Source organism: Sus scrofa, chromosome 8 (assembly GCF_054392235.1).
Source record: "Sus scrofa isolate SSC_HxYL_T2T_F1_AM1 chromosome 8, Sscrofa_HxYL_maternal_Yorkshire_Landrace_v2.0, whole genome shotgun sequence".
Classification (NCBI taxonomy): Eukaryota; Metazoa; Chordata; class Mammalia; order Artiodactyla; family Suidae; genus Sus; species Sus scrofa.
This window is the reverse complement of record NC_139390.1, coordinates 352,908-359,219: the sequence shown is the minus strand read 5'-3', so window position 1 is coordinate 359,219 and position 6,312 is coordinate 352,908. Positions and strand designations below refer to the sequence as shown.

The window sequence follows — 6,312 nt, the reverse complement described above, 5'->3', positions numbered from 1 at the left end:
GGTTAACAAATCTGACTAGGAACCATGAGGTTGCGGGTTCAGTCCCTGGCCTTGCTTGGTGGGTTAAGGATCTGGCATTGCCATGGCTGTGGTGTAGGCCAGTGGCTACAGCTCCAATTGGACCCTTAGCTTGGGAACCTCCATATGCCACAGGTGCCACCCTAAAAAGACAAAAGAAAAAAAAAAAGTGATGGGTGACATCCAGCCGTGGAATGAAGACATGCTGTGTAGCCAGAGGAAAAGTACAGAGACAGGAGCCCAGCTGTGTTCTTGCGAGATGTTGAAACCAAAGCCAGAGCAAAACCGTCAGAGCAGCCAGAGGGGAAAGGACCTGTTACCCTCAGAGCATGAAATAGCAAGAAAGACCACTGACGTTCCAGCAGAAGCAGCTGGAACAGCCGACGAGGAAAGAACCGCAGGCGGACCTTGGCAGCCGAGACATCTCAACCCAGCAAAAGGTATACTTTGAAAACGGAGGTCAAAAAAAGACGATTCAGAGAGACTGGCTCTGGGAGTGTGTGTCCCCACTGACCCTCCTTAATGGGAAAGGTCAGCTGTGTCCTTTCCGAACCATGATCCCACGGCCCAGAGGAGCAGGACTGATGGAACACAGCAGAAGGGTCTGTTGTCTATAATCTAATGGAGAGTGACACAGAACGCGACAATAAAAATGTCTTGTGGGGCTTGAAATATACCCAGAGTCTAAAACGCAGGAGAAGGAGTTCCCGTCGTGGCTCGGTGGAAACAAAGCTGACTGGCATTCATGAGGACATAGGTTCGATCCCTGGTCTCACTCAGTGGGTTAAGGATCTGGCGTTGCCGTGAGCTGTGGTGTAGGTGGCAGACTTGGTTCGGATCTGGCACTGCTGTGGCCATAGTGCAGGCCAGCAGGTGCAGCTCCAACTTGACCCTTAGCTTGAGAACTTCCATATGCCCCTGGTGCGGGCCTGAGAAGACAAAAACAACCACCACCGCCACCACCATAAAACGCAGGAGACGCCCACAGGAGTTCGAGGGGAACAGAGTGTGTGCCGGGCTGGCCCGGCCACACCCACAGCCTATTAGCGTGAGCTTACACGGCAAAGGGACTTTGCAGCTTTGATTAAGTTCAGAGTCTTGAGATAGGGCGATTATCCCGGATTACCTGAAGGGGCCCTGAGTGTCATCACAATATCCTCGTAAGCGGGAGGCAGAGGGAGATTTGACACGAAAGAGGCCACGTGGTGACTTCAGAAGAGAGAAATTGATCTGGAGACAGTTCTGGGTTTGTTTGTTTGTTTTAAATTTTTTTTGGTCTTTTGTCATTTTAGGGCCGCACCCGCAGCGTATGGAGGTTCCCAGGCTAGGGGTCAAATCAGAGCTACCGCTGCCAGCCTACACCACAGCCATAGCAACACCAGACCCGAGCCACATCTGCGACCTACACCACAGCTCATGGCAACGCCGGATCCTTAACCCACTGAGTGAGGCCAGGGACAGAACCCACAACCTCATGGTTCCTAGTCAGATTTGTTTCTGCTGTGCCTAGACAGGTACGCCTGAAGATTGTTCAAAAATTTGTACTGAGGGCTTGTTTTAATCGGCTGTGGTTAGACAGATGGACACAGATCCAAGGAGCAAGAGGCAGGACTGCATGGGGAGGTGGAGAAGGGAAGGAGCATATATACATATGCCTTGTCTTTTTGCCTTTTCTAGGGCCGCTCCCGTGGCATATGGAGGTTCCCAGGCTAGGGGTCTAATTGGAGCTGTAGCCACCAGCCTATGCCAGAGCCACAGCAACATGGGATCCGAGCCGCGTCTGTGACCTACACCACAGTTCATCACAACGCCGGATCTTTAACCCACTGAACAAGGCCAGGGACCGAACCTGCAACCTCATGGTTCCTAGTCGGATTCATTAACCACTGTGCCACGACAGGAACTCCAGTGATGGGTCTTTATTGCAGAGGCCGGACTCATCCCCTGTAATGTAGGAAAGGGCAAAGGGAATGGCTGTAAAGTTGGTGTGAGGGGTGGGCTAGCCAAGGGCCTTGAATTAAAAGAGATTGAGGCCTGGGACAAGATAGAGACCCATGCAGGGGTCCACTTTCTGGGCTGGAATTGGGAACGGGATGCTTGAGGAGGCCAGTATGTCTCCGGGGGACTGGCCCTCTGGGAGCCCTCACGGATCGTGCCTTGAAAAGTGACATGTGTGTCTGAAAGTCCAAAGGGAATGAGCAGGTCCTGGCCAGGCCCCACATCCTGGCCTTAGTGCATGTGGAGACAGGTGATTAAAAGGTGTAGTCGGGGTGTCTGTGGAATAAGAGATTCCCAGAGTTCTTCACTCCAAAGGGAGGAATTTTTTGGTGATGGCTGGCCAGTGTATGATCCACGTGAAAATGGGCCGCTTGTTCAAGGCACCCACTGCTAAGACAGCTGCGTGGAGTTGGGCCCTGTGTGTGGACCTCTGGGTCTGACCGTTGTCGGGGCTGAGGGGCAGGAAGCCTCAGCACTGCACTGACCCCAGTGCTGCTTGCACAGTCCACGAAGTCCTACCGCTATTGCTCGGGCGGACCCAAGGGGTTCCCCGGGTGGCCAAGGGTCTGGGGGAAGAGTGTGCGGCCACCAGAAGCCAACAAGGACTAAAAGATGTCAGCCCGGTGTGTCAGGTGGATCTCCTTGTGAGAAAGGCTGGCTGCGGGGGGCTGAGGGAAGCTTGGAGAGGAGGCAAGCGTGTCCCTTGGGCTGGTGGCAACTGCAGCCGAGAGGCTAGGGCAGGGCACAGATTGAGCAAAATGCTTTGGTAGTTGGTTGGGTTGAGTCCATAATTTCAGCAGTCTTAGCATTTGGGTGTGGGGGCCCTAATGGTGGGGCCAGAGCTGCAGGGCTGTGGATTCCGACCACGAGGGACCCTTGACTTTCCCAGGTTAAAGAACACAGGATTGGGCTGCATTTTCTCTCCTCCGTGCCCTTAGAGTGGTTTTTTCCTTTTCTCCTGCCTCATTTATTTTTCTGTTGGGCTTTTTGTCTCTGGATCCGGCTGGCGAGAGGACCAGGGGCTCTGCTGGCCAGACCATCCGTCTTTCTGCCCTTTTTCGTCTCTGAAATCTGGCCCGTGTCTCTAAGCAGGTGAGAATGGTCCCCTCCCTCCCCCATCTGTCTGACTCTGTTGGCTACATTTGCTTATTTTCTGTGTCCTTGGGGCTCAGGCCTTTGGGGCCCCTTCCAAGGCTGAGCCTCCCCCAGTGAACTGGCCCAGAGTCCACACCCCAGCCAGCCCCTCAGTCCAGTCTCAGCATCCAGGGCGGGGTGCTGGACAGCCAGGGGCTGCCCCCAGAGTGCAGGCCTGCCCAAGCCCCTCCATTGGTCCGGCCCCATGTCACTCCAGTACCGAAGCTGCCCCCGCCGCTCCTTCCTGCAAAACCCCCAGGAAAGGCTCTGGGCCCTGTTCTCTTGGTTCCTGCTTCTACCTGGAACCCAAACCTGTGCTGCGGCCATGGGCCTGCCTCCGTGGTGGCCCCTTCTCTTCAAAGGCAGTTTGTCTCAATTCTTCCTTCAAAGGCAGTTTGTCTCGGTCCTGTCACCTCACCGTGTCTGATGAAAACAAATCCTGGGCACAAACTTTCGAACAAAGATGCAATGCTGCTGCCTTTGATGAGGAAGGAAGGGGCCAGGTGCCCAGGAACGCCGGGAATGCGGCTCTAGCAGCTGGAGGGACCGTGGTCCTGCCCACACCCTGAACACACCCAGGGGCTCCTGCTGGCCGAGACTGGGGCTGTGATGCCAGAGCAGTGGGGACAGCGGGGCCCAGGGCAAAGACGGACAGAGGCACTGCAGGGACTCAGTGGCCTGTGTTCTCAGTGGGCCTCACTCATGTGCTCACAAGTTTTGATAAAACCTGCTGAATGAAGACAAAGTGACCACAGGGGCTCCCACACGGTCGGGTCCCCCGCCACACTTCCCCTCTTGCTGGTGGGGCGCCGGGGGGGCACTTTTGGGGTCTGGCCAAGGGGAAGTTTGGTCGTGGGAACACTGGTTGGGGGTCACTGGGGTACACGTGTGTCCCTCCCAGTTGCTAGCTTAGCGACCTTCACAAAGGACACGCTGGTGCAGAAAACGGCTTCCAGGAACCCTGAAGCAATTAACCCGGAGGAAGGAGTGAGTCACCCGACTTTTGGAAAATGGTTAAACAGCCGCTGATGTAGCAGGAAATGCTGACATCAACAAGAGAATGCAGGCCTACCAGCCAATGTGACGAGGACACAACGTAAGAAGTTTGGACAGATCAGGAGGGTATTTCAGATTGGTTGTGGCACAAGAAAACTGTGCCACCCTGAAACCTCCCAGCTCATATGTGAAGAAACATGACAAGGTTCTCTGCCGTTGTGATAATGGCCTTGACTTTTTTTTTCCTTTGGCCACACCTGAAGCATGCAGACCTTCTTGGGCCAGGGGCGGAACCCGCATCACAGCAGTGACAATGCTGAGTTCTTAACCACCTGCACCCCAAGGGAACTCCTTTTTTCGTGAGTGTCATTTTTTTTTTATATATATATTTTATTTTCCCACTGTACAGCAAGTGGATCAAATTATCCTTACATGTCTTTTTTTTTTTTTTTTTTTTTTGGTTGCACTCACAGCATATGGAAATTCCCAGGCCAGGTATCAAATCAAATCTGAGCCACAGCTGAGCCCTATGCCATACTTGTGGCAACGCCAGATCCTTAACCCACTGTACCACAGCGGGAACTCCTCCTTTGCCAATGTCTTAATGTTTAATTTGTTGTGATGTTTTTCTCTCCTTCAGAATAAAGGTGCTCCCAATTTTATCGAAATAATTGTTCACTGTTTCTTAAAGAGAGCCCCATCCACTTCAGGCCGCCCCACACCTGAGCGGGCCCAGTCTCACCCTTACCTGGTCATGTATCAGCCGAGTGGACACGACCACTGCCACACAGGCTGGCAGCTGGGAGGCGCCCGTGGGAAAGGCAGACAGCCGTCTTCTCAGACAAGGGTGTCTTCACAGCTCAAGGATTTAAAGGCCCTCCCCAGAAGGGAAATACAGCCCACGCTCCAAGAGCCCCCACTGAGCTGGCGCTGGGCTGCTGGTGTGAAGGGGCAGACACAGTCTGCCCGATATTCGCAGAGCCTGCCTTTGCACCCTCGGGGTCCCCTTGGTGTCCCCCGCTTTCCTGCTCCAGCTCATCCGGGGGCAAGTCCTCTTCCACCTGTTTGGTGCCACATTTTTGCCTTTGGGGCTCAGTGGGTGACTTGCTGCTTCAGGGCCCCCAGCCCAGGGCTCCTTCCGCCCGGAGCTCTGAGTGCAGGAGCCTGGGATGCCCGACGGAGCCGACTGGGTGCTGGGCGAGCTTTGTCCAGGCCGAGTGATGGTGCTGCTGCCTGGGCCTGGGCTCCTGAGTCAGCCACGTCTGTTCAATAAGCCCCCTTCAAACGGAAGCGCACAGGGAACCAGGCTGACCGCTGGTGAAGTGGGGTGACCCGGGCTGGCGGGGAGCAGCCCTGAGTTTCAGGCTGGCTGGTCAGGGAGTCCAAGGCCGAGGGGACTTTACAGAGTGTGACAAAGAATACTGATAAGTGCCTGTACCCGACAAAAAACCACCCCCAGAATATATAGAGAACAGTTTCAAATCAACAAGACAGAGACAGTCAATAGAAAAGGGACCAGACGTAGCCTCACTTGAAGAGCTGCAGACGGCAGAAGGACCCGGGATGCTGGGCTCCCTCCTGGGCTGCCGCCGCAGCAAAAGCCGAAGCCACCCAAATACCTCTGCGCCCCACCGGAAAGGCTGAGCTTGTGAAACTGAAAGTCTCCCGCGTTGCCCGTGGAAGTGCCAACTTTTATTTCTCTGCGCACTTTTGGAAGGCTGTTTGAGCCAGGAGCAAATGAAGCAAATGCTAAGCAGACATGTGGACCTGGGCACACGTGGTGTCCAAACACCTGGACAGGAATATTCCCAAGCATTTTTCAGAACAGCCCGAGTCTGGTACCAGCACCCAAGCCCACTGCCCTAGAAGGGACACTCGGCAGCACACAGGGGGCCAGATACTCACATGCCCCCTCAGCGGAATTCAAGACAAAACCTTGGGTGAAAGAAGCCAGTCCCAATTAAGGCAGAAGCAGCCATTTCCCGGCCTTCCAGGCAGCCCCGAAGCATCTGTGGGCACCTCACTTTGCCTGGGTTCCTGCCACAAAGCACCACCAGCTAGGTGGCTTAAACTGCATTGACTCTCCCACTGATGAATATGCCAAAACTCTACCCCCTTGTGATGGTCTTTGGAAGCGGGCCTTTGGGGGCAATTAGGGTTGGACGA

General features: G+C 54.6%; 1 long non-coding RNA gene across 1 annotated transcript; it reads left to right on the top strand.

Moving 5' to 3' along the window:
* The first annotated feature begins 153 nt into the window (after positions 1–153).
* On the top strand, positions 154–4,814 carry LOC102158901 (uncharacterized). Its single transcript, XR_014812014.1, has 3 exons — positions 154–757; positions 1,465–3,108; positions 3,541–4,814. It is a non-coding gene; the product is annotated as an uncharacterized LOC102158901 (long non-coding RNA).
* Positions 4,815–6,312: the final 1,498 nt, after the last annotated feature.